Here is a 27,329-nt window from a genome sequence, read left to right on the forward strand (position 1 = left end):
TGAGGTGACCCAACACTGGAGCATACCCAGGCTCTTTGGTGGGTCTAATGGCCGACTCTGGGAGGACTCACGCCAAGGAGTACTCCCCAGAACTTGTGCTACCAGTTTCCTTGTCCTCACGGTGAGACACAGCCACCCCCTGCCTCTGCAGGAGACCCTCCAACACTAGTAGGTGGTCTGGTTCAGTCTCCTATAGGGTCACTTTTCCTCCCCCTGGGTCCCGACGCGCATACTACTTTGTGTGTGCCCTCCAAGAGTGGAGTCTCTGTTTCCCCCAGTCCTGTCGAAGTTCTGCAATCAAATCCCGCTAACCTTCAAAGTCTGATTCTCTAGGAATTCCTCCTTCTGTTGCCGGATCCCCAGATTGGGAAGCCTGACGTGGGGCTCAGAACCTTCACTCCAGTGCATGGACTTCTGTGTTATAAGTGTTCTCCAGTTTGTGAGTCACCCACCCAGCAGTTATGGGATCTGATTTTTTTGTCATTGCGCCCCTCCTACCATCTCATTGTGGCTTCTCCTTTGTCTTTGGATATGGGGTATCTTTTTTGCTGAGTTCCAGTGTCTTCCTGATGATTGTTCAGCAGTGAGTTGTGATTCTGGTGTTCTTGTAAGAGGGAGTGAGAGCACATCCTTCTACTCCACCATCTTGAACCAATCTCCACACTCAGAAGTCTTTTAAAGGGATGAAAAATACTCAGTAGAAACACTGGCAGTAAACAAACTGGAATGAGAGAGAGAGATACAAATATACAAATGCCAGGAACCATAACTATGTGAAACATTGTTCCAAGTTCCTAATGATCAAAGTTACACAGGGAAAAAGGAAAGACTGCTTCCTCACCATTAGCTGCGAAGCCAGGGAACCGTGGTTCAGGTCAACATGGGCCCAGGAAACTGTCCAGGCTTATTACTGAGTTAACAAAAAGAGAAGACACATGAAGTCACGTATCACATATTATGATAGGGTTTCACTGTGAACATATGTCTGTGTGTGTGTGGTGCAGGTGTGAGCAGGCGAGCACACATGCACGTGGGGGGTGATTTGTGTGTACCCATAAAAAGGTGACATGAGGTTCACCAAAATGTTCAACTTTGATTTCTCTAGGAACAGGACATGGTCTGATTTTTTTTTTTTTACACCTTTATTACAGTATAATTGCTTTACAGTGGTGTGTTACTTTCTGCTTTATAACAAAGTGAATCAGCTATACGTATACATATGTTCCCATATCTCTTCCCTCTTGCGTCTCCCTCCCTCCCACCCCTCTAGGTGGTCACAAAGCACCGAGCTGACCTCCCTGTGCTATGCAGCTGCTTCCCACTAGCTATCTACCTTACATTTGGTAGGTAGATGATGATCTCAGCTCACATGTCCATGCCTGTCTCTCGCCCTGTCACAGCTCACCCTTCCCCCTCCCCATAACCTCAAGTCCGTTCTCCAGTAGGTCTGTGTCTTTATTCCTGTCTTACCCCTAGGTTCTTCATGACATTTTTTTTCTTAAATTCCATATATATGTGTTAGCATACGGTATTTGTCTTTCTCTTTCTGACTTACTTCACTGTGTATGACAGACTCTAGGTCCATCCACCTCATTACAAATAGCTCAATTTCGCTTCTTTTCATGGCTGAGTAATATTCCATTGTATATATGTGCCACATCTTCTTTATCCATTCATCCGATGATGGGCATTTAGGTTGTTTCCATCTCTGGGCTATTGTAAATAGAGCTACAATGAACATTTTGGTACATGACTCTTTTTGAATTATGGTTTTCTCAGGAATTGTTTTTAATCTCCTGTGTATTTATTTTACTTCTTAATGATATGCAGATCCTATTTAAAAAAACAAAAATACTATTTTCAAAACAATTCTCTGTATGATCACCCGCAGAGAAGCCGTGGAGAAACACGCATCTGCTCTTTTATGGATACTTCCAGTCTTGAAGCACAGCTTGAGGGCTCGTCCTCTGCAGCCTGGGTGATGGGACAACAGCACCCTCTGCAGGCCGGCCAGCCTCACCGGCCAAGGGACGCTTCTCCTGGCAGCCCCCTCCCGGATGCAGGCCTGCCCTGGGGGGCGCTCCAGGAACCAGGCAGTTCTGAAAATTCCTTAATTCAATCCACACCATGGGAGACCCTCAAGGCAGAGCCTGGGCTGGGGGTTGGGTGGTCTGGAAATGAGCAGGGCCCTGGTTGGCTCCCGTGAGGATGGGTGAGTGGGACTTCATGAGGTGAAACAGGGGCTTCCGGGTCCTTTTTAGTTATGTATTCATTGTTTACGCTGCCCAACGAATTACCCAACTAAATCGACATCCATTCATCATCTCCATTCCAGTCGGTGAGAAGTCTGCACAGGACTTAGCTGGGTCCTGGGCTCAGGGTCTCACACAGCTGGGCTGTAGTCCCGCCTGGAACGTGGGCTCCTTTTCTGAGCTCATGGGGTTGAGGGCCGGGGCCTGCTCTTGGGTCCTGGTCACGTGGTCCTCCACCCCCATAGCCGGTAACAAAGGACATTCGTCACATAGAACCCCTCTCTTCAGGAGGAGCCCTGATTAGGTCAGGCCCACCAGGATACTTCCCCTTTCTTGAAGTCAAGAGTGAAATCCTATCAGATTCATAGGCTGGGCCCACATTGCAGGGGCGCTGATGATCTCAGCTCACACACCAGGGAATGGCATCCTGGGGTCACCTCAGGGTTCTGCCTTCACACCTGCCAGTCACTCATGCAGCCTCACCCCTCACCTTGAGCACTTAGCAGGAATCAGCACATGTACCCTGGGCACAGTCGTTGGAGACACTGGCCCAGGTTTTCAGCCACTGAGGCCTGATTAGCAGGGCTGTGGTCAGTGCCCAGCCCTGCAGCATTGGCCATGACCCTGACTCCACGCAGCTGTCTCCGGGGCCCAGCCGGCCCAGCCAGGCCTGCTAGAGCCCACGGGCGGGGAGGCCAGGGCCCAGAGGTCAGAGGGGGTGCAATTGCAAGGAACATGACCTTGGGCCCTGGTGGAGGCGGTCACGGCCCAGAATCCTCACTGCGGGCCACCTGCACCCCCGAGACCACACTGAATGCTTGGAAGGCTCCCAGGACCCCTTCTTTCCCATTTGTCAAGAGTTGGAGGCCTGCCCAGGGGGCGGCTAATGTGGGAAACAGCTGGTCTGGAGGCAGCGCCACGTTGGGCAGCATGGCTGATGTGGCAGGGTCTGGCCTGGCTTCTGGCTGTGGGGCTCACTCCCCACCCAGCTGCCCCGGATCTGGGCCAGGCCCCAGCTCTGCGATCCTGGGATGCCACAGCACGCCCTTAGCCATGGCTCATCCTGTCCCTCCTTTTATGGGCGGGACATGGGGACGCTGAGGATCTCTTAGACGCATTTCTCATTCAATCCTCACAACCACCCTGGAAGAAAAGGGGCCTCATCCCCTTTCATACACCAGAAAGCAGAGCCTCCACTGGTGAAGAGAACAGCTGAGGCCTCTGGTGAGTTACTGGATGAGTATCAGGGTCTTGCATTCATTCAACAAACGTGTTCCGGGCTGGCCCTCGCTGGGCCCAGGGCATATAGCAGACGCACCATGGTCCCCAACTTCAGTCGCTCATAGCAGTGATGCCAGCACAGCTGGAGGGGCTGCAGGGCCGGGGCAATCCCCTCCACCAGCAGCAGCTTTGCCTACAAGCAGCGTTAAGACTTCACTGACCACTTGGGGACCTCTCTGCACACACACCCCCAGGTGGCAAAGGGCACCTTGGCTTGGAAGATCTTACCACCTGCAGGCCAGACAGACCTCGTCCTGGGAGTTTCTGGAGACCAGCCCTCCCCTGAGAGTGGAGACCCCCCAGGATCTGCCTCTTCTTAGACCCCCGCTGTCTTGGACCACTGCCAGGGGCAGGACTCTGATGGGTGGCACCTCTCAGCTGAGCGCTGACCCCAGCCTCCCTCCTCCCTCTGCACGGCTCCTTCCCAGCCACCACCACTGAGGTCCCCCAACCCTCGGGCTCTCCCAGGTTCCCTCCCTTCCAATGCAGCCCCGTCCTCCCACCACCCAAGAATCCTTGAGCATCTGTGACTCCTACTCCCTTCTGCTGTTCCTCAAGCCAGATGCAGGTCCTGTGCATCTCCTTGGACATCAGCCTTCACTCGGCTGCCTCCAGGAATGGGGAACTCACTTGCTTGTAAGGCGGCTCATCCCCTTATTCGAATGTTTCGGAGCTTCTTCCTCTTCACCTTGAGTCTTTGCACATGCCAGGCCCTCTGCCTGGTGTGCTCTCCCCAGTCTGTTCCAGGCTCCACTGCTCAGGCTGGCTCTGACCTCCTTCAGGTCTCGCCTCCTGGAAATCACAGACCCTTCCTCAGCCTGGAGGAGGTGAGCCCAATGGTTCCATGGCCCTCCCTGTCCTGTCAGGGCTGTATAATCACCTGCTCACATGCGTCCTCCCCCCACTAAACTCTGGGCACCGAGCCCTATATCTTGGCAGAACCATATCCCCACACCAGGCCCAGAGCTGCCTCCCTGAAATCTGATCATGAATTCATATAGTTCCAGTGAGATTCCCAAACAAAAGATGCCCAGCTTCCCTGGCTGCACACCCCTCCCCTTCCCAGAGGAACTGGCATTCATAAGCCAGGGGCCAAGCAGTGGCTGACCACCAGCAATGCAGTCTTCCCAATAAATTGACTACATGGACATATACTGCCCCCATTTTATAGACAGGGCACTTGGGTCTCAGTTTTTTTGGTTGATAATGAAAATCAAGACACCAATCAGGATTTGGCTCAGCTGCATAAGAGAGAAAACCCAGTCAGTGGCTCAACAAGACAGAGGTTTCATCTCTCCCATATGAAAGTCCAGAGGGAAGAAAAATCAGGGCAGTAGGCAGCTCCATGGTCATCAGGGACCCAGGCACCATCCTTCTGTTTCACTGTCCTTAGAGAGTGACATATATCTTCTAGGTCTCCGCCTGGTCCAAAATGGCTGCTGGAGCTCCAGCCATCACATTCAAATTCCAGGCAGAAAGCAGGAGGAAGGGGAAAGAAAAGAGAGAGGATATATACAAGTAGCCTGTCCCCCTTTTAAGATTTCCCAGTAGCCACATACAGTGACCTCCATTACATCTCTTTAACCACCCTGGGTTACAGGGGAAGCTGGGAAATGGAGTATTTTAACAAGCACATAACCACTGTGCTGGGCACCTGCTGCTTTACTCCCAGCCTCACTCCTGTTCTGTGTGATGGGGGCATTTCTCAGGCTCCCAGGCCAGGTGGCCTCCAGCTAAGGTCCAGCAGCAGGAGATGTGGAATGGGGGTGGGGGTGGGGTGGCAGGTGGAGAAGCAAATTCTTTGCTGTTCCAGTTTCACACAGTGTCTCTACGCACCTGAGTTGACAGCAGTGGCAGCCTCGGCTGTGGTCCCCACCGGTCAAGGCAGCACTGTTTCAGCCGACCCAGAGCTGTGACAGCATCTTCACCACTGTGCAGGGACTCGGGGCTCTGTCCAGTGGAGGGAGCAGCTTCTGATCTCAGGGCATCACCTCCTTTCCCCTGCGCCTCTAGTCCTCCCAGCACTGTGACCAGCACCTTGTGTTAAATCCCCTCTGTTTGAATACCTGGATGGGTTTCTGTTTTTCAGACCAGGAAATTACAGATCAGCTGCTCATGAGAGCTGACGTCACTGTAGGTACAGAGCAGCTACAGATAAGGGCTCACAATGAAATCTGGAAACCCCCCATGTCTCCCCGGGCCTTCACCCCACATGCAGTGTGGTGGAGAAGGCACAGGGCCCCTGTGTAGAACCACTTGACAACCATGGGCCCTGGGGTCCAGCTGCCTTCAGAACAGGCAGCTCTCTGTCCTCTGAGTTCCAGGAAGAACAGCTGGGAACACTTTCCAGAAGGTGACAGACTCGGAATCAGAGAACCTCAGGCAGGAAGGACGTGCAAGGTGGCGGATTCAACCCATTTATCCTGCCACTCAACAAATACTCACCAAGCCCCATGGCCAGCCAGGCCGGTTGCTGGGCTCTGGGGGCAAGGTCCGGGCACAAGAAGGGCCTGAGCTCAGCCCTCCCCCGTCCAGGGCGGTGAGTCGCAGCCCTGCCACCTGCCAGCTGTGGGGCTCAGGCCTCTATCTCACTGTGCTCACTTACCAACAGAGTTACAAAGCCCTATTTTGTGTGAGGTGCTATTCCACGAACTGTGCTCCCAGGTGCTTGCCGGATGGAGCTGTCTGAAATCCGTGGGCGGCAGTACAAGTGCTCTGGGGGGCGGAAGCTGGTGGCAGGTGTGATGTGAGGCCTAGTAGGAAGAGAAGGTCCTGGGAGCATAGGTAGACCCCGTCTCTCCTCCCTGTGCAGGGTGCTGGCAAACTCCCTCAGGAAAGGGAAGAAGGAATAGCCCTGATCTGTAGAGCTTGACAATTTCCAGGGCGTAAATCCACCCAGCTTGGCTGATTCAGAGCCACCAGCCCTTTACTGCTGCTCCAGACATTCCTGAGTATTTAACAACCTGCTCTCCAGAAGATGGGTGCTCCAGTCACCACTGCCTGCGGGAGAGAGAACGGGATTGCCCAGGCTCGTGGCACCCACCCCAGGGCGCCCAGGCCATCGGTCCAGACCACCAAGCCCATCTCGAATTAGGGATCTTGAGATGAGATCACCCTGGATTAGGATGCATCCTAAATCCTTATAAGAGAAGGAAAGGAGAGAAGACGTACAGAGAGGAAGACCATGTGATGATGGAGGCAGGGATTAGAGGGCTGCAGCCACAAGCCAAGGGTTGCCGGCAGCCACTAGAAGCTGCAAGAGGCAGGAAGGGTTCAGAGGGAAACAGCCCTGCTGACACCTTGAATTCACACTTCCGGCCTCCCGAACCGTGAGAGAATAAATGTCTGCTCCTTGAAGATGCTCAGTTTGTCCAAGGGGTGAAAGTGGTGGTGGTGGGGGGATGAACTGGGAGATTGGCATTGACATGCATACGCTAATATGTATAAAATAGGTAACTAATAAGAACCTGTTGTATAAAACAATAAATAAAATTCAAAAACAAAAAGATGTTCAATTTGTGGTGGTTTGCTACTACAGCCATGGGAAATTCCTGGAGATGCTACCAAGTGTGAAATTCCAGGCGTCTGCTACTTAGGGAGGGGTTGGCAGGACACACATGTGGAGACAACACACAGAGTGCCCGCGCGCCCAGACTGCAGCACTGCCGTGCTGTGTGATGCTGGGCAACTTTCTAAACCTCTCTGTGCTTCATTTCCCTCCCCTGTAAAACAGGGTCATAACAACCCTCCTCCTAGGGCTGCGGAGGGGACTAGGTGAGACAGAGCACGGGAGGCGCTAAGAACTCTTCCCGCAGCAGTACCCGGTCATTACCCTCATTGTTATTGTTTTTCTTGTCTTGGGGCAGAGAAATGTGTGTGCTGACTCTAATACCAAATAAAAAGATAGAGGCTGAGGCTCCACTGCAGGAGGAGGAATCCATGGGGGACTAGTTCAGGGGGGCTTTGCCGTGCGGCCCCAGGACACTTGTCCTGGGAAGTGGGCGGTGGGAAGTGGGAGGCTCAGGACCGGCCTCGGTGAGGGTTCTGCCCTGTGGACTCAGACGCTTGGTGGAGAGACTGGATTCTGCGTGGGGGTGGAGCGTGAGGGTTGCGAGATGACCTGGTAAAGTGAGACCTCGGAAAGGGGCAGGACGCTTTGACGAAGGTGTCCAGGTACACTCTTGCCCCTCCTCTTCTAGAATGGTCAAGAAAGGACCCCTCTTCCCACAACCCCCCAAAATAAGTTTCCAATTCAATCATTTTTTTTATTGAGCGCCTACTATGTGCCAGGGGTGGGGTCGTGGTGCAGAAAACCAGATCCAATGCCTGCCCTCAGAGGACTTACAGTTCTAGGGGGTGGGGTGGTGGGCCCTAGCAAACGCTTGCCCACCCACATGGAAAATTGCAGCTGTGACAAGGGCACCATGAGGCCACCAGGAGCACCTTCCACAGGGAGAAGGAGGGCTGAGCCAGGACAAGTGGGAGGGACAGGCAGGAATGCTGAGCCACCAGCCCTGGTCCCACAGGACAGAGCAGAGATGGAACCCTGGTCTTCTGCTGTAACCCAGAGACCCTGTCTCCGGAATAAGTGAATGAGTGAGTGAGTGAATGAATATCTCTCTTGGTTTCCCTGGTAGGTCAGGGACAGTGTGAGCCATTGCTGCGGCATCCAAATGATAAACAAGATAGGAAGAGAAGGTGGGGGGGAGGGACAGAAGGAGGGAGCAGTAGCCCTGTTGCTTCGACACTGCACACCAGCAGGAAGCATCTTCCTGTATTTCACCCTGACTGTTATCTAGAAGCTGCAGCCTGGACCGAGGGGAGGAAGCTAGTGTGGAGTATAAAAGGGAAGACAGTGACTTCTCCGGAGGCCTGTGGTGCAAAGAGCAAGGAAGGCAGAGTCTGGCAGATGCAGCTTGTAGGCTCAGCTGTGGCCGTGATGAGCTGTGCAACCTTGGGTAACTTCCTCAGCTTCTCTGAGCCTTGGTTTTCTAAGAGTTCTTTCCTTAAGGACTGCAGACTCTATGGGGTGATGGACACAAAGAAGCCCTGGGCTGTGCGTGTGAGGTGTGCTCAGGTGAGACTGAGTGCCACGTGGACATGGAAGGCAGGGGCTAAGGGGGGAGAGAAGGAGGGGAGAGCTTGTGGGGGAGGAGCAGGGGAGGGAGAGAAGGAGTAGAGGGGGTAGGGGAGCAGGGAATATTGCTCCCCCTGAAAAGAGTCAGCCAACAGATGTCCTGCAGTGGAGCTGAGTCTCAGCCTGTCTCAGAGCTTCAGCGAGCTGCCAGGTGAACAAGACGAAGCCTGCATGTAGGGAGAGCTTTCAGCAGGGCAGGGAGAAGCCCCTGTGGGTGGGTACCTGACTGATGAGGGCTAAGGGAGAATGTGGGGGCTGTATCTGAGGACGGAGTTCCAGGTGCCAGGCCTCCACCCGTGCTGGCAGGTGGGCTGTACCCAGGCTTCTCTCAGACCACAGCGGCAGCACTAACAGCTGTGGCAGTGGGAGCCCACAGGTGCCCACACCTTCCTCTGCCAGTCAGAGGAGCTGAAATCCCAAGAGGGTGGGACAAAACCAGTTGCTTTTTCCCCTGTCCTCCCACTACTTGGCCCTAGACTCAGGTGTAGTCCCAGGAAATGTATAGCAAAACAAGGTGAACAGAGCCCTAGCCTTTCAGCTAAAAGACAGAGGAGGGGACCTCAGGGAACATCATGAAAAGGAAGGAACTTGTACTCCGACATCATAACACTGTTCCTGAACCCCTGGCTTGCCCCCTGGGCTGCACACGTGTAGATCTGACCGTAAACAGCCAAACAAAACATTGAGAACCCATTTAAGGTAGACCGCCGCTCAGGTCCTGGACTGGCCACTGGGTGGCGCACACACAGGATAAATCACTGCAAAGACTGAAAACATAACTGATGTTAAAACCACGACCCACAGAAAGCTGGTGGATCCTTGTGAGCTGGACCCAGCCGGATCCATTGCCTGCTACAACAAAAACATCAATATTCTCCATAGGACTTAAACAAGACCCAGAGTCTCATAACATAATATTCTGAATGTCCAGGATACAATCCAGAATTACGTGGCATACGAAGAACCAGGAAAACTTCCACTTACCTGGGAAGAGACCATCAACAGATAGCAATGCCAAGATGTCATAATTGTCCGATTAAAACTTAAGGCAGGGCTTCCCCGGTGGCGCAGTTGTTGAGAGTCCACCTGCCGATGCAGGGGACATGGGTTCATGCCCCGGTCCGGGAGAATCCCACATGTCACGGAGTGGCTGGGCCCGTGAGCCATGGTCGCTGGGCCTGTGTGTCCAGAGCCTGTGCTCCGCAATGGGAGAGGCCACAACAGTGAGAGGTCCGCGTACAGCAAAAATAAAACAAAACAAAACAAAAAACTTAAGGCAAATATTGCGAAAATAACCCAAGAAGAAAAGGTGAACACTACTGAAAAAAAAGATTAAAAATCTAGGCAAAGGAATAGAAGATATAAAGAAGAACTAGATGAAAATGTTAGAACTGAAAATAAATACAATTATCAAAATAAAAAACTCATTGTATGGACTCAGTAGCAGAATGAACATGATGGGAGAATAAGTGAGTGAACTTGAAGATAGAGCAATAAAAATTATCCAGTATGGACAAAAGAGATAAAAGAGATTAAAAAATGATCATAAAATCCAACACCCTTTTATGATGAAAACACTCAACAAACTGGAACAGAGGGAACTTCCTCAACCTGATTAAGGGTGTCTATGAGACAAGCACAGCTACCGTCATACTCAGTGATGAAGACTGGATGATTTTCCCTAAGATCAGGAACAAGGCAAGAGCATCACTTCTACTGAACATCGTCCTAGAAGTTATAGCCAGGACAATTAGTGAAGAAAAAGATAAAAGGGAACCAGATTGTAAAAGAAGAAGTAAAACTATCTTGATTCACATATGGCATGACCTTATATATAGAAAACCTTAAGAATCCACTGAAACATCTGAGTCACTAAAAAGGGGAGAAAGGTGGTAGGATATGAGATCAACACACAAAAATATGTTGTATTCTTATACAGTAGCCATGGAAAATCCAAGAAAATAATTCCATTGATAACATCAAAAAGAATGAAATACTTGCCAAAGAATAAATTTAACCGAACTTCAAAACAGTGTTGAGGGACTTCCCTGGTGGCGCAGTGGATAAGACTCCATGCTCCCAACTCAGGAGGCCTGGGTTCAATCCTGGTCAGGGAACTAGATCCAACATGCATGCCACAACTAAGAGTTTGCCTGCTGCAACTAAGGAGTCCACTTGCTGCAACTAAGACCTGGCACAACCAAATAAATAAATACATATTAAAATAAAAAAATAGTGATGAAAGAAATTAAAGGCCTAAATAAATGGGAAGACTTCTTGTGTTCATAGATTGGAAGGCTTAATATTTTAGGCAATACTCCCAAAAATGATCTACAGATTCAATGCAATCACCATCAAAATTCTAACTTGCTATTTTTCAAGAATGGATACACTGACCCTAAAACTCATTGAAAGGGAGCCCAAATAGCCAAAACCACCTTGAAAAAGAATAACAAAGTTGGAGGATGCACACTTCATGGTTTCAAAACTTACTACCAAGCTAACATCATTGAGACAGTGTGGTTCTGGTATGAGGATTAACAAATAGATCAAAAGGAGTAGAAGCTAGAGACCAGAAATAACCCATACACTTATGGCCAATTGATTTTCCACAAGGACACCGAGACCATGCAATGGGGAAAGAATAGACTTTTTAACAGATAGTGGAGGAGTAATTGGACAGCCACATGCAAAAGATAATGAATTTGGACCCCTACCTCACACCATAGACAAAAATTAACTCAAAATTAACACAAAGACCTCAATGTAAGAGCTAAAACTACTAACTCGAAACATAGGTATAAGACTTTGTGACCTCAGATTTGACAACAGTTTTTTTAGATATAAAACCAAAAGCATAATCAATAAAAGAAAAAATATATACACTGGACTCCATCAAAATTAATAATTTATAAAGAGTGTTACAAGAGATAAGGAGGGATAGTACGTAATGATCAAAGGATCGACCCAAGAAGAAGATATACCAATTATAATGTTTATGCACCCAACACAGGAGCATCTCAATACATAAGGCAAATGCTAACAACCATGAAAGGAGAAATCGACAGTAACACAATAATAGTAGGGGACTTTAACACCCCACTTACACCAATGGACAGATCATCCAAACAGAAAATAAATAAGGAAACACAAACTTTAAACGACACAATAGACCAGATAGATCTAATTGATATTTATAGAACATTCCACCCAAAAGTGGCAGAATACACTTTCTTCTCAAGTGCACATGGAACATTCTCCAGGATAAATCACATTGTGGGTCACAAATCAAGCCTCAGAAAAGTTAAGAAAATTGAAATCATATCAAACATCTTTTCTGACCACAACTCTATGAGATTGGGAATCAATTACAGGAAAAACAAAACTGTAAAAAACACAAATACATGGAGGCTAACCAGTGTGCTACTAAATAACCAAGAGATCATGGAAGAAATCAAAGAAGAAATTAAAAAATACATAGAAACAAATGACAATGAAACACGATGACCCAAAACCTATGGGATGCAGCAAAAGCAGTTCTAAGAGGGAAGTTTATAGCAATTCAATCTCACCTCAAGAAACAAGAAAAATCTCAAATTAACAATCTACCCTACACTTAAAACAACTAGAGAAAGAAGAACAAAGAAAACCCAAAGTCAGTAGAAGGAAAGAAATCATAATGAGCAGAGCAGAAATAAATGAAATAGAAATGAAGAAAACATAGCAAAGGTCAATAAAACTAAAAGCTGGTTCTTTGAGAAGATAAACAAAATTGAAAAACCCTTAGCCAGACTCATCAAGAAAAAAAGGGAGAGGATGCAAATCAATAAAATTAGAAATGATAACGGAGAAATCACACTGACACTGCAGAAATACAAAGGATTATAAGAGACTACTACAAAAACTATATGCCAATAAAGTGGACAACCACGAATAAATGGACAAAATCTTGGAAAGGTACAATTTTGCAAGACTGAAAAATTAGAAAATATAAACAGACCTATCACAGGTAATGAAATTGAACCCGCAATTAAAAATCTTCCACAAACAAAAGTCCAGGACCAGGTGGCTTCACAGGCAAATTCTATCAAACATTTAGAGAAGAGCTAACACCCATCCTTCCCAAACTATTCCAAAAAATTGCAGAGTGAGAAATACTCCCAAATTCATTCTATGAAGCCACCATCATCCTGATACCAAAAACAGAAAAAGATATCACAAAAAAAGAAAATTATAGATCAATATCACTGGTGAACATAGAACCAAAAATCCTGAACAAAATACTAGCAAACAGAATCCAACAGCACATTAAAATTATCATACACCATGATCATGTGGGATTTATCCCAGGCATGCAAGGATTCCTCAATATACACAAATCAATCAATGTGATACACCACATTAACAAATTAAGGAATAAAAACCGTATGATCATCTCGATAGATGCAGAAAAAGCTTTTGACAAAATTCAACACCCATTTACGATAACAACTCTCCAGAAAGTGGGCATAGAGGGAAACTACCTCAACATAATAAAGGTCATATATGACAAACCCACAGCAAGCATCACACTCAATGGTGAAAAACTGAAAGCATTTCCACTAGGATCAGGAACAAGACAAGGATGTCCACTCTCGCCACTCTTATTCAGCATAGTTTTGGAAGTCCTAGCCACAGCAATCAGAGAAGAAAAAGAAATAAAAAGAATACAAATTGGAAAAGAAGAAGTAAAACTGTCACTATTTGCCAATGACATGATACTATACAAAGAAAATCCTAAAGATGCCACCAGAAAACTACTAGAGCTGATCAATGAATTTGGTAAGGTTGCAGGATACAAAATTAAGGCACAGAAATCTCTGGCATTCCTATACACCAACAATGAAAAATCAGAAAGGGAAATTAAGGACCCACTTCCATTTACCACTGCAACAAAAGGAATAAAATGCCTAGGAATAAACCTACCTAAGGAGGTGAAAGACTTGTACTCAGAAAACTATAAAACACTGATGAAAGAAATCAAAGATAACATAAACAGACAGAGAAATATACCAAGTTCTTGGATTGGAAGAATCAATATTGTGAAAATGACTGTACTACCCAAAGCAATCTACAGATTCAATGCAATCCTTATCAAACTACCAATGGCATTCTTCACAGAATTAGAACATAAAATCTTACAATTCCTATGGAAACACAAAAGACCCCAAATAGCCAAAGCAATCTTGAGAAAGAAAAATGGAGTTGGAAGAATAAGCTCCCCGACTTCAAACTATACCACAAAGCTACAGTAATCAAGACAGTATGGTACTGGCACAAAATCAGAAATATAGATCAATGGTACAGGATAGAATGCCCAGAGATAAACCCACACACATATGGGCGCCTAATTTATGACAAACTAGGCAAGAACATACAATGGAGAAAAGACAGCCTCTTCAATAAGTAGTGCTGGAAAAACTGGACACCTACATGTAAAAGAATGAAATTAGAACACTACCTAACCCCATACACAAAAATAAACTCCAAATGGATTAAAGACTTAAATGTAAGACCAGACACTATAAAACTTTTAGAGGAAAACAGGAAAAACACCCTTTGACATAAACCACAGCAAGATCTTTTATGACTCACCTCCTAGACTAACAGAAATAAAAACAAAAATAAACACATGGGACTTAATTAAACTTAAAAGCTTTTGTACAGCAAAGGAAACCATAAACAAGACAAAAAGACCACCCTCAGAATGGTAGAAAATATTTGCAAATGAAACAACAGACAAAGGATTAATCTCCAAAATATACAAACAGCTCATGGAGCTCAATATCCAAAAAACAAACAATCCAGTTAAAAAACAGGTGGAAGACCTAAATAGACATTTCACCAAGGAAGACATACAGGTGGCCAAGAGGCACATGAAAAGATGCTCAACATCACTAATTATTAGAGAAATGCAAATCAAAACTACAATGAGGTATCACCTCACACCAGTCAGAAGGGCCATTATCAAAAAAGCTAGAAACAATAGATGCTGGACAGGGTGTGGTGAAAAGGGAAACCTCCTACACTGTTGGTGGGAATGTGAATTGATACAACCACTATGGAGAACAGTATGGAGGTTCCTTAAAAAACTAAAAATAGAACTATCATACGACCCAGCATTCCCACCACTGGGCATATACCCTGGGAAAACCATAATTCAAAAAGTGACATGTACCACAATGTTCACTGCAGCACTATTTACAATAGCCAGGACATGGAAGCAACCTAAGTGTCCATCGACAGAGGAATGGATAAAGAAGATGTGGTACATATATACAATGGAATATTACTCAGCCATAAAAAGAAACGAAATTGAGTTATTTGTAGTGAGGTGGATGGACCTAGAGTCTGTCATACAGAGTGAATTAAGTCAGAAAGAGAAAACCAAATACCGTATGCTAACACATATATATGGAATCTAAAAAAAAAAAATGATACTCATGAACCTAGTTGCAGGGCAGGAATGAAGAGGCAGACATACAGAATCGACTTGATGACATGGGGTGGGAGGGTGAAGCTGGAGCGAAGTGAGAGTGGCATGGACATATATACACTACGGAATGTAAAATAGTTGGCTGGTGGGAAGCGGCAGCATAGCACAGGGAGATCGGCTCGGTGCTTAGCGATGACCCAGAAGGGTGGGATAGGGAGGGTGGGAGGGAGGCTTAAGAGGGAAGGGATATGGGGACATGTGTATGCACATGGCAGATTCACTTTGTTGTACAACAGAAACTAACACGGTATTGTGAAGCAATTATACTCCAATAAAGATCTATTTTAAAAAATGAATAACTTTCTGCCAAGGACATTCTCAAGGAAGTGAAAAGGCAACACACAGAACGGGAAGAAATACTGGCAAACCATGTATCTGATAACTATCTGCTGTCTAGAATATAACAATAAAAAACCCAAATAATCCAACTTTAAAATGAGCAGAGGATCTCAAAGACATGTCTCCAAAGAAGACGTATAAATGGCCAACAGGCACACGAAAAGATGCTCGACGTCATTAGTCATCAGGGAGATGCAAATCAAAACCACAATGAGACATCACTTCACACCCACTAGGATGGCTGTCACCAAAAACAGAAACAGCTGGTGCTGGTTAGGATGTGGAGAAATTGGAACCCTTGTGCACTGGTGATGGGCATGTAAAATGGGGCAGCCACTGTGGAAAAGTTCTCAGTGCCTCCAAAAGTTAAACATGGAATTTTCATGTGACACAGCAATTCTACTCCTAAGTATATAAGAAAAATGAAGAGAACAAGAGAAATGAAAACATAGGTCCACACAAAAACCCGCACATAGATGTTCATAGCAGCATTATTCACAACAGCCAAAAAGTGGAAACAGCCTACATGTCCACCAACGAATGTTTTTTTTTTTTTTTTTTGCGGTACGTGGGCCTCTCACTGCTGTGGCCTCTCCCGTTGTGGAGCACAGGCTCCGGACGCGCAGGCTCAGCGGCCATGGCTCACGGGCCCAGCCGCTCCACGGCATGTGGGATCCTCCCAGACCAGGACACGAACCCGTGTCCCCTGCATCGGCAGGCGGACTCTCAACCACTGTGCCACCAGGGAAGCCCAGATTTTTTTTAATGTGGTCCATCCAGACGATGGAAGATTATCCAACCATTAAAAGGAGTGATGCACTGACATAGCAACAACATGGATGAATCTTTGAAAACACTATGCTGACTGAAAGAAGACAGACACAGAGGCCACATGTTAGTGGATTTCATTTATAAATGTTCATAGTAGGCAAACTTATAGAGACAGAGAGCAGATTAGGGGTCATTAGGGGATGAGGGAGAGGGGGAATTGGGAGTGACCACTGACAGGTGTGGGGTTTCCTCCTGGGATGAGAGAAATATTGTGGAATTAGATCATGGTGATGATCGCACGACACTGTGAAGATACTAACGCCACTGAGTGGTGCACTTTAAAATGGTTAAAACGGTGACTTTTATGTTACATAAATTATATCTCAATAAAAAATGCAATTTAATAAAAGGAAAAAAATGGACTTCCCTGGCGGTTCCATGGTTAAGACTCCGAGCTCCCTCTGCAGGAGGTGCGGGTTCGATCCCTGGTTGGGGAATTAAGATCCCACATGCCGTGCAGTACAGCCAAAATTTTTTTTTTAAAAAGGAAAAACCTGAATAAAGTTTCACAGGCCTGTGAGTAATAATGTAAGGCCGAATGTTTGTGTCATCAGAGTCCCAGACAGAGAGGAGGAAGGGGACAGTGCAGAAAAAAAAATCTCAAGAAATAGTTGCTGAAAACGTCCCACATTTGGCAAGACATAAGCTTGAGACAACCCAAATGTCCTTCAGTGGGTAAACAGATAAACGAACGAGGTTACATCTGTACAACGAGAGCCACCCAGTGGACAAAGGAAGGTCCCGCTGACACAGGAAACTCCTGGGCTGGTCCCCAGGGCATCTCGCTGAGGAAGGAAGCCGTTCTCCAGGCCTCCCTGTCCCCCTGGGTTTCTTTCACAGTCGTTGCTCGAAGCCTTCTTCAGATCATCCCAATGTCCTATTTCATCTATAAGATGTTCTGGAAAAGACAGAACGTGGTGATGGAAAGTAAGTCACTGGTGGCCAGGGGTTATGGCTGGGGGAGACCACGGGCAGCTCTGGGGTGGCTGATTGGACCCCTGGGCCAAGGAGGAGAGGAAACGCCAGCTCCCCAGACGTGAGAGTCCTGACACTCGACCTGTGATGTGTGGGCACCACGCCGGGTCCAGGAGGAAGTCGGGGACACATGGAGCGAGCGGCCAGCCCTGCTTCCCCAAGGAGCCCAGGAAGACTCCAGCACCCGGGCAATGAGCCCATCACCCTCACTGCCTGTCCCGACTTTGCCGTGGACACCCGCACCCTCCCCTCGAGCTCAGCCAGGCGGTCGCCCAGACCCCTCTCAGCACGCGACCCAGTTCACGGCCACCAAGCGTGTCTCCAGAAAGCTGGTGTCTGGCGCTGAGATGAAAGCGCCAGGTCTGCTTTCCGGGCAGCGGGTTTTGTCTCTTAGCGGCAGGTAGACGGGGGAGCGTCTCGCAGTGGTCCGTGTCTACGAGTCAGGATGCTGTGCTGGTCAATCATTCCTGCAGCTGACACGGGCCGTGTGCCGCCGGGGGCTTCACTGGAGGAGGAAGCCGGGCCCGGGGCCGTGGACCATGCAGCCCTGCACAAGCCGGGTGAGTGAGTGGCAGAGCAAGGTCGCCCCAAGTGTCCACGCTCTGAGCTCAGCTCTGGCCTGATATCCGCCCTCCCCAGGCACCCTCCCTGCCCGAGCCCCCTCCACTGCCGACCTCGGCCCTCCCCAGGCCAGCTCCGGAGGCCTCTCCGGCCCTCACACCCTGGGAACACAATCCTTCCTTCCTCTTAAACTGGGAATATTTGAGATTCCACACAGTGCCCCATTGAACTTTTCCAGAAATATTTCCTGAGCAGCAAATTCTTGAGCCTTTTTTGAAATGCATTTTCCTTCTGTCCTGCTTTCTCTGCTGCCCTTTGCCTCTCCCACGGCCCAGAAACCTCTCTGGCTCACAGGAAGACCTGCGTCCTTTTGAGCAGGGTTCCCTGGGGGGCCTTACTGAGGGGCTGTGAGTTTTCAGCCTCCATGGGTCCCATGGGCCTCCGTGCAGATGGATTCTGAACCTTGTGTCACCTTGGGAAACACCTCCCCCGGGAAGCCCTCCTGACAGCCAGCCCCACCCCGGGGCAGCACGTGGGCAAGGCGTCCGTGGGGAAGAACCAACTCATCCCAGATCCAAACCTACAGGTCCTACCGTGCGTGAGCGTGCAGCCTGGGCCACGTGGATTCGCCACGTAACTGGCGTGGCCGCATCAGGATGACATCTGATGAGCACCAGGTCCTACCGTGCGTGAGCGTGCAGCCTGGGCCACGTGGATTCGCCACGTAACTGGCGTGGCCGCATCAGGATGACATCTGATGAGCACCAGGTCCTACCGTGCGTGAGCGTGCAGCCTGGGCCACGTGGATTCGCCACGTAACTGGCGTGTCCGCATCAGGATGACATCTGATGAGCACGTGCTGGGTGCTGCTACCAGGCAAACTGCGATGAAGCCTCCCAACGCTTGCCGGGAACCCGGGACAAGCATTCTGCGACAGCCCCATGGTGCGAACTGCGCAGAATCGCCTGTCGGGGCCTCTCAGCTGTGGTGTGTCCTGATCCCAGGCTGAGCCCCCGAGCAGCGAGTGGGCGCCACGTCCCAGCAGGAGGCCTCCGGGCAGAAGCCGCGTTGAAGGAAGAAAGGAGTGAGTGTGAGCGAAGAATGAGCAGGAGAAGGGGCCCGTGGCCGAGAGGAGGGAGGCACCCGGCTTCCGGAAGGGCACGGTGAGCACCGGAGGCTGCCCTTCGCAGGCATGTGCCGTGTGAACGACCCCGACTGTGCTGTCGGCATCCTGCAGCACACGCTGTACACCGCTACTTCCTTTTATGGTCTGGACTTTCCTGTCCCGGTGAAGAAAGCATTCTCTAACCTGAGATCACAAGAACATTCTCCTGGATGTTCTTCTCAACGTTTTGGAGTTTTGTTTTTCCCATGTAGGTCTTCAATGCGTCCAGAATTTGCTTTGTGTACGATAGGGCCCTACGTCTTCACTGCCCACACAGACAAGCAATTATTTCAGCCCCATCTGTGAAAGTGCCTGCCCTTTCCACACTACATGACAGAAGGGAGCCAAGACCGGCTCTCTGACTTGCAATCCGGAATGCCCTCCTCCCCCTTAACCAACTCCTATTCATCCTTCAATACCCGATGTGCTCACTGCTCCCAGGCAGACTTCTCTGATGCCAGGCCTGGGTTTGGTGTCTCCTCTGGGCTCCTGCAGCCTCTCTGCTTCCCTCTGCCACAGCAGAAAACACAGAAATGAAGTCTGATAAACTGGGGTAGGTCGTGAAAGGTTGAAATCCTTCTCTCTCACTTGTGTGACCTTGAGAAAATTCCTTAACTTCTATTAGCTCAGTTCCCTTGTCTATAAAACAAGGGTAATAATGTATGCCCTAAAGGTTGTGGTAAGAATTAAATAAGGAGGGGCTTCCCTGGTGGCCCAGGGGTTAGGAATCCACCTGCCAGTGCAGGGGACACGGGTTCCAGCCCTGGTCCAGGAAGACCCCACATGCCGCAGGGCAACTAAGCCCGTGCGCCCCAACTACTGAGCCTGCGCTCTAGAGCCCACAAGCCACAACTACTGAGCCCACGTGCCACAGCTACTGAGCCCACGAGCCACAGCTACTGAGCCCACGAGCCACAACTACTGAGCCTGCGTGCCACAACTACTGAAGCCCACGCGCCTAGAGCCTGTGCTCCGCGACAAGAGAAGCCATGACAATGAGAAACCCACGCACTGCAACGAAGAGTAGCCCCCGCTCGCCACAACTAGAGAAAGCCCGCGTGCAGCAACAAAGACCCAACACAGCCAAAAATAAATAAATTTTAAAATAAATAAATTGACACCTTAAAAAAATAGAATTAAATAAGGAATCTTTATAAGCTTCCTAGAATATTACAAAACTCCATGAATGATCATTATAGCTGCAGTGCTGCCTGTGGGTGTTGTGACCATCTCTTTCCTTGTCTGTTTCCCCCAGTAGATGGAGGGCTTCCTGGGGGCCGGAACTGGGACTGCCCCGGGGGGTGTTTGTGTTTGCTGACTCCGCATCCCAGGACAGCGAGAGGACACAGCTTCGGCCATCGCGGCGGGGAGCAGGCAGTTAAAAGGAAGAGCAGCCCGGGCTTGGCTTGGAATCGGGGCTCCAGTCCGCGTGGCCACCCCATCCCTTCCAGAGCGTCTCTTTTCACAGTGGAAAATCAGCCCTGGCAACCTCCCGCCAGAGGTACAGGCACTAGCGGGCGGGCCCTGCAGAGGGTTTCTCCAGATGGCCCCGGAGCAGCGCGGCTGAATTCCTGCTGAGAGCGCTCCCCTTCCCGAGGCGGCAGCCCGGAGCCCGGCGCGGGGGGTGGGCTGCTCATTGCCACCTTGTTTCCCGTCGCCCGCTGGGGACACAGCCAAGCAGCGTCAGCACAGGGACCCAGGCCTTCAGCTTCCTCTCCTGCACTAAAAGTCAGAACGGAAAAGTTGACATGTTTAAAACCCACCGGTCCTTTCAACACGACTTTCTTGCCCTTTCTGTGTCCAGCCTGTGATAGGAGCAGGGGGTCAGAGAAGATGGAGCCCACCCAAGTCCCGGGCCGAGACCCCATCGCCGAGAGAGGAGCTGACGGGCCCTGGGGGGTTCTGTCCGGCCAGTCACAGCAAAAGGCCCAAGGCAGCTGCTGTCCAGCCCCCAGATGGTCTGTACCGAGCCAGCTACTGACCCACCCACCTCCCTCCGGCCAAACCCGGCTCTTCACGTCAAAGGCAAGATAGTTCATGGCCGAGCCCAGGAGGCAAACTGGCCTTTCATTTGTTCATCCATCCATTCATCCATTTGTTCATCTCTCTGTGCTTCAATTTCTTTCTTTCTTTCTTTCTTTTTTAAGTGAAATGTGATTTATTTCAATGTTTTTATTTATTTATTTATTTTTGGCTGTGTTGGGTCTTCGTTTCTGTGCGAGGGCTTTCTCTAGTTGCAGCGAGCAGGGGACACTCTTCATGGCGGTGCGCGGGCCTCTCACTATCGTGGCCTCTCTTGTTGCAGAGCACAGGCTCCAGACGCGCAGGCTCAGTAGTTGTGGCTCACGGGCCTAGTTGCTCTACGGCATGTGGGATCTTCCCAGACCAGGGCTCGAACCCGTGTCCCCTGCATTGGCAGGCGGACTCTTAACCACTGCGCCACCAGGGAAGCCCTGTGCTTCCATTTCTTCATCTGGAAAATGAGGATAATAATAGTGCCCGCAGGCTTCCCTGGTGGCACAGTGGTTAAGAATCTGCCTGCCAATGCAGGGGACACGGGTTTGAGCCCTGGTCCGGGAAGATCCCACATGCCACAGAGCAACTAAGCCCGTGCGCCACAACTACTGAGCCTGCGCTCTATAGCCCGCGAGCCACAGCTACTGAGCCCACACTCCACAGCTACTGAAGCCTGCGCTCTAGAGCCCGCGAGTCACAACTACTGAGCCCACACTCCACAGCTACTGAAGCCCGCGTGCCTAGAGCCCATGCACTGCAACGAAGAGCAGCCCCTGCTCGCCACAACTAGAGAAAGCCCACACACAGCAAAGAAGACCCAATGCAGCCAAAAAAAAAAAAAAAATAGTGCCTGCCCCATAGGGATGGCATGTGGATTACTTCCCGGAGGGAGGAGGTCTTCACTGATCAAGCTCGTGTGTCCTGCCCAAGACTGGAGCCAACTGGGGACAAAGAAATCAGGCAGGTGGGATTGGGAATAAAGCATCAGCTTTATTACTTAAAACAGGCAAACAAGGCTGGATTCAGAAGAACAATCCTGGGATGGGTACCAGCAGCGGCTTCCTAGTGCCGCCCACCACAGTCAGGCTATCGTCGGGCCACAGGCATCAGTGACCCCTGCAGGCCTCCTGTCGGGGCTGCCCCGAAACCCGGCCACCAGGTGGAGCTGACCACGCTGCGAACTTGGAGGGGACACGTCCGACCACGCTGCAAACTCAGAGGGGACAGAGAGCGGAGAAGCTTGTGCACGGCCTGCTGCCCCAGCAGGGAAGAGCTCTCTCCTCCAGGCAGGTTTAGGAAAATCCCTCCTTAAGGAGACTAGGTGAGGAAAAATGCCTTCTGCCGCTCCCACTCTGTCTACACAGGGTTGATATTGATATAAAGTGCTTAGACAGTGCCAGGTGTGGAGAAGGTGCACACTGACCATTGGCTGTTATGATTCTTACTACTATTATTTGCTAAGCCCTTGCGATGTGCCAGGCACGAGGCTAGAAGCTGAGGATGCAGAAGTGAGCAGAGCGGGCACGGTCCCACCCACCTGAGCCTCCAGCCCAGCACCCACGAGCTGTGGGATCTGGGTAAGGCAACAACTTCCCTACACCTGCTTCCTCTTGGGCTCGTGGAAAGGATGCCATGAGACACCGTGTTGTGTGTGTCCTCCTTCAAATAGTGGATACTTCAGCTTCACTTTGTTTGTTTGTTCGGCTGTACCACGTGGCTTGCAGGACCTTAGTTCTCCAACCAGGGACTGAACCAGCATCCTGGGCAGTGAAAGCACCAAGCCCTAACCGCTGGGCCACCAGGGAACTCCCAGTTTCGTTCTTTTCAACTTGCTTTGGACACTTTGGGTCTTTTGCATTTCCATATGAATTTTAGAATCGGTTTGTCAATTTCTACTAAAAAGCCCACTGAGGGCTTGCCCGGGATTACGTCGAATCTACAGATAAATTTGGGGAGAAGAGTCATCTTAACCTCTTCTGTGTCTTCAGGTCTTTACTTTCCGCAGTATTTTGCGGTTTTCAGTGCACCAGCCTTTCAGCTCTTTCGTCAGATTTATTCCTATTTCGCACTTTTTGATGTTCTCGTAAATGGTTCTTTTATATTTCAATTTCCAATCATTCGTTGCTAGTGTATTAAAAATGGCTTTATATATTGAATTTGTATCCTGCAACCTTACTTATTCGTTCTAATAGCTTTTTTGTAGATTCCATCAGATTTCCTACATAGATGACCATGGTGTATGTGAAAAAGACAGCTTTACTTCTTCATTTCCAATACGCATGCCCTTTCTTTCTTTCTGTTGCCTCCTTGCACTGGCCGGCCTTCAGTACAATGCTGACCAGGAGTGGGGCAGCATATAACCTTGTCCTGTCCCTCTTCTCAGAGGCAGTCTGTCTTCCTCCACAAAGTACGATATGAACAGGGGTGTTTTGTAGGTGTCCTTGATCAGCTGAAGGAAGTTCCCTTCTATTCCTAGTGTGCTGAGAGTTTTTATCAGAGATACATGTTGGGTTTTATCAAAGCTTTTTTTGCATCTATTGAGATGATCATGTGTTTTTTCATTTTCAGCTTATTAATGTGGTAAATTACATCAATTGCTTTTAAAATGTTAAACCAACCTTGCATTCCTGGGATAAATCTGGCTTGGTCATAACATATTATTCTATTTATATATTATTGCATTCAATTTGTTTAAATTTTTTTCACTTATGTTCATAAGAGACGTTAGTCTGTACTTTCTGTAATGCTGTTGTCTGGTTTTGGTATCAGGATAAGGCTGGCTTCATAGAAGGAGTTGAGAAATATTCCTTCCTCTTCTATTTTCCAGAAGAGTCTGGGGATAATTGGTGTTATTTCTTCCTTAGATTTTGGTAGCATTTTCCAGTGAAACCACCTGGGCCTGAATTTTCTCTTTGGGGAGGTTTCAATTACTAATTCAATTTCTCTAATAGCTATAGGGCTACACTCTGAAAAGAGAATCTTTTTCTTCTTAAGCTTCGGTAGTTCATGTCTTTCAAGGAATGTGTCCATTGTAGCTAAGTTGTTGCGTTTTATGAAGTTGTACGTACTATTCCCTATTTTCCTTTTAATATCTGTGAAATCTGTAGTGACGTCACCTCTCTCATTCCTGATATTGGTAACACTGGTAGGCTTAGCCCAGACAGGGTTTCCTACAAAACAGTAAAGACATGCTGAATTGGCTTCTCCGGTAGCTACTTCACATTCTTTCTGGAACCCCTAACGTTTCCTCCCCTCCTTCCCTTCTGCTCGTACCATCTGGTCCTATATCCAGTTGAGCCCCAAGGATGGCCAAGCAAGGTAGGACCAGGTATGGCTGCACACAACAGAAAACAGAATTAAATGGCTTAAAGAGTCCAGCAGGAGACATGAGGTCAGCGGAGACCCCAGAGCCTGCTCCCTTCCTGCTTCCACATACTCACTGTGCGGTAGGTATCTTCAAAGTCACAATCTGGCTGCTACAGCTCCGACTAGCACATATGCATCCCAGACAAGAAGAAGGGAAGAGGAGAGGTTAAGGGGGTGAGCACCCGCTATCTGTCCCCCTTTAAGGAACATTCCTAATTTTCTACTCCAGTACCTCCACTCCACTTCACTGGCCATGCCTGCAGCTCCAACTTCACCTGCTCTTCCCTTCAGCCCGTCTCTTGGGGTCTCACCAAGTCCACTCCTTCCCCAACACGACTCTGCACCAGAGTTCTGTGCCGCATCTCCTTCCCACCAGAGGCTCAGAGGATGGTCCTCATTCCCCAACCCTCTACAGATGGGGAAACTCAGGCCCAAGAGAAGGGGCTCACCCAGGGTCTCACAAAGTTGGTGCCCCAGAAGGGCGACCACGCCAGCCCCTACTCCCGTCCAGAGCTCTAGTTGGCACAATCCGTCTGGCTCTCTGAAGACGACATTCCAAGAGATTGATTGCAGGATCCAGGACCACCCAGAAAGCGGCTGAATGAGTCATCTCACAGCCAAGGTGCCAGGTGCCTCTGAGCCCTCCAGAAACGGGGCTGTGGTCCTGCTGACCACGGCAGGCGGGGTTCTCTCATCCACTCCCCAAGTCTGCTCAGCCCCCAACACGGGTCAGACGTGGTGCCGAGCATGAGGGTTCAGCAGAGGGTCCTTTTGTCTTCCTAGAACGGTGCTTCAGTCCCCAATGCGACTCACTCGCCTCCCATCTCCCAGAGGGTGGGCACCGCTCACCCCTGCCCGTGTCCTCGGCCGAGGAAGCACTGGGACAGAAACAGGCAAATGACCCCAGAGCACGGGCACAATCCCACCCTACACTCAGATCACCAGGGTTGGAAAGAACTGGAGAAAGTTCTAGACGCTCCTACAGCAGCCCCCCTACGCTGTCTTCTGTCCCCCGCCCACAGGTGGACCGCCTGGGGGTCCCAGAAGCACCTTGGAGCGCCATAAGAGTCAGGGCCTGGCTGCAGGCGGGCTGTGAGCAGAGACGCGTCCGCAGCAAAGGCTACTCCCTGCCCTCGGTCAGTCGTCTCCCAGCCACCCTGCACCGGGAAGGCCCTTCCTCATTTTGCAGACGGGAAGTTAAGTTAAACTGCCCCAAGGTATTTTAGACCCCTTGCTCTGCTGTCCCGCCTGGAGCCCTAACTCCCCTGACCCAGCCCCTTTGCCGTCCACCCCACACCAGCCCAGTCAGGAGAACCTCGGCAGGCTTCCTGCCCCCCTTCTGCCCTAACACCCAACTGAAGCCTGGACGGGCAGAGCCAGGCCAGTGAGGGCCAGCACAGGGAAAGGGCACTGTCAAAGCAAAGAGATTCCTGAATGCAACTCAGTTCTTGGAAGTCACTTTTTCCTTCTCTCTCCCCAGGTGCCCGCCCTCTTCGCGTCCTGCCAGGAGTTTGTACCTCGTGAAAATCCTGAGAGGAGGGGGCCGCCTCCCAGCCGTGGGCCTGCAGCTGACGTGGCCTCGAGCCTGGCCACCAGCAGGAGGACGAGGGGGCCAAATTGCCTGGGCCCCTCCTGGCCGGAGGGACGAGCCTCCACCAGGATGTCTTTGGGGGCTTTCTGGGTGAGGGGGCTGGAGACGAAGCGGAGCGGACCCCCTCAACAGGCGCCTGGGGCTCCCCTCTGTTATTTGGCCCCAGGGGTGCACAGACCCTGCAGGGCCTCCATCCCAGCCCCTGGCCCCCCCAGCAGCCCCGCCATACCCTCCCTCCTTCCTGCAGACAGGAGGTGCTGCCTGGGCACCTGTGCAGGTAAGGGCAGAAGGGTCTGACCCAGGTTACTCAGAGTGCGTGCCAAGGCCGGGTGTTCCGGACCCCAGAGCCTGTGCCCTCCCCGGCCATGACCTCTTGGGGCTGAAAACAGACTCTGTGAAGGAGCAGGAACCCAGGAGACTGTCAACGTCAGAGGACACCTGAGCTGGAAGGACGAGAGAGCCACCCAACCTGTCCTCAGGCGAGGACTTGGAGGCCCAGAGAGGGTGGGGGCCCCGACCTCACACAGCAGGTTGGTGAGAGGGCTGGGACATGCCTGCCACTGCCTCCCAAACCCAGGAGACTGTGCCCCTCCCCTTCAAATGGCCCCCCTTCCCTCAGCTCCCTCCCCCTCCTCCCTCCCTTGGCACTAAGGGAGAGAACTTCCCCAGGGTCTGGCCCTGATTACCACTGGATAGAAATGAATTTCAAAATAAATTTCTGGATGAACCATGGCAGCAGGAAACCAAAAGCTGCCTGTGTCTGCTGGAGGCTTCTGCCCCGTCTCACCTGTCAAGCGGCTTCCTGCTGTCTCCTTTTTTAAATCCTGGAAATAACTCATTGCTAATCGTTCATTTGGAACAAATGCTATGCGGCTGCAACACTGGGCCACCCAACCAGTTAGAGCTGCACTGAAGGCTGCCTGGTAATTATGACCAGTCACCCAGTACTAGGCACCTTCTGCAGTTGTTCAAGTTCGTTCTCTTTCCAGACACTAATGAACTGGGTGACAGAGCATCGCCATCAAGAAGAGGCTCCCCCTGTACACTAAGCCCTCATGCAATGTCTGAAATCAGCTAGGAGAGACGCCAGGCTTCTCAAGAAGTTGTCTGCTTGGTCGCGCGGGTTACACCGTTACAAGGTTACATTACTGCAAATGTCACTAGGGACACCGCTTGGGATAACACAGTGCTTAGCGCATGGAATGTCCCTGGTTCAATAACATCTTGCTGGACTGAAGGAAGAAAGCAGGGAGGGTAGGAGGGAGGGAAGGAGGAAGAAA

The sequence above is a fragment of the Stenella coeruleoalba genome (genome assembly GCF_951394435.1).
Source record: "Stenella coeruleoalba genome assembly, chromosome: 4".
Taxonomy (NCBI): domain Eukaryota; kingdom Metazoa; phylum Chordata; class Mammalia; order Artiodactyla; family Delphinidae; genus Stenella; species Stenella coeruleoalba.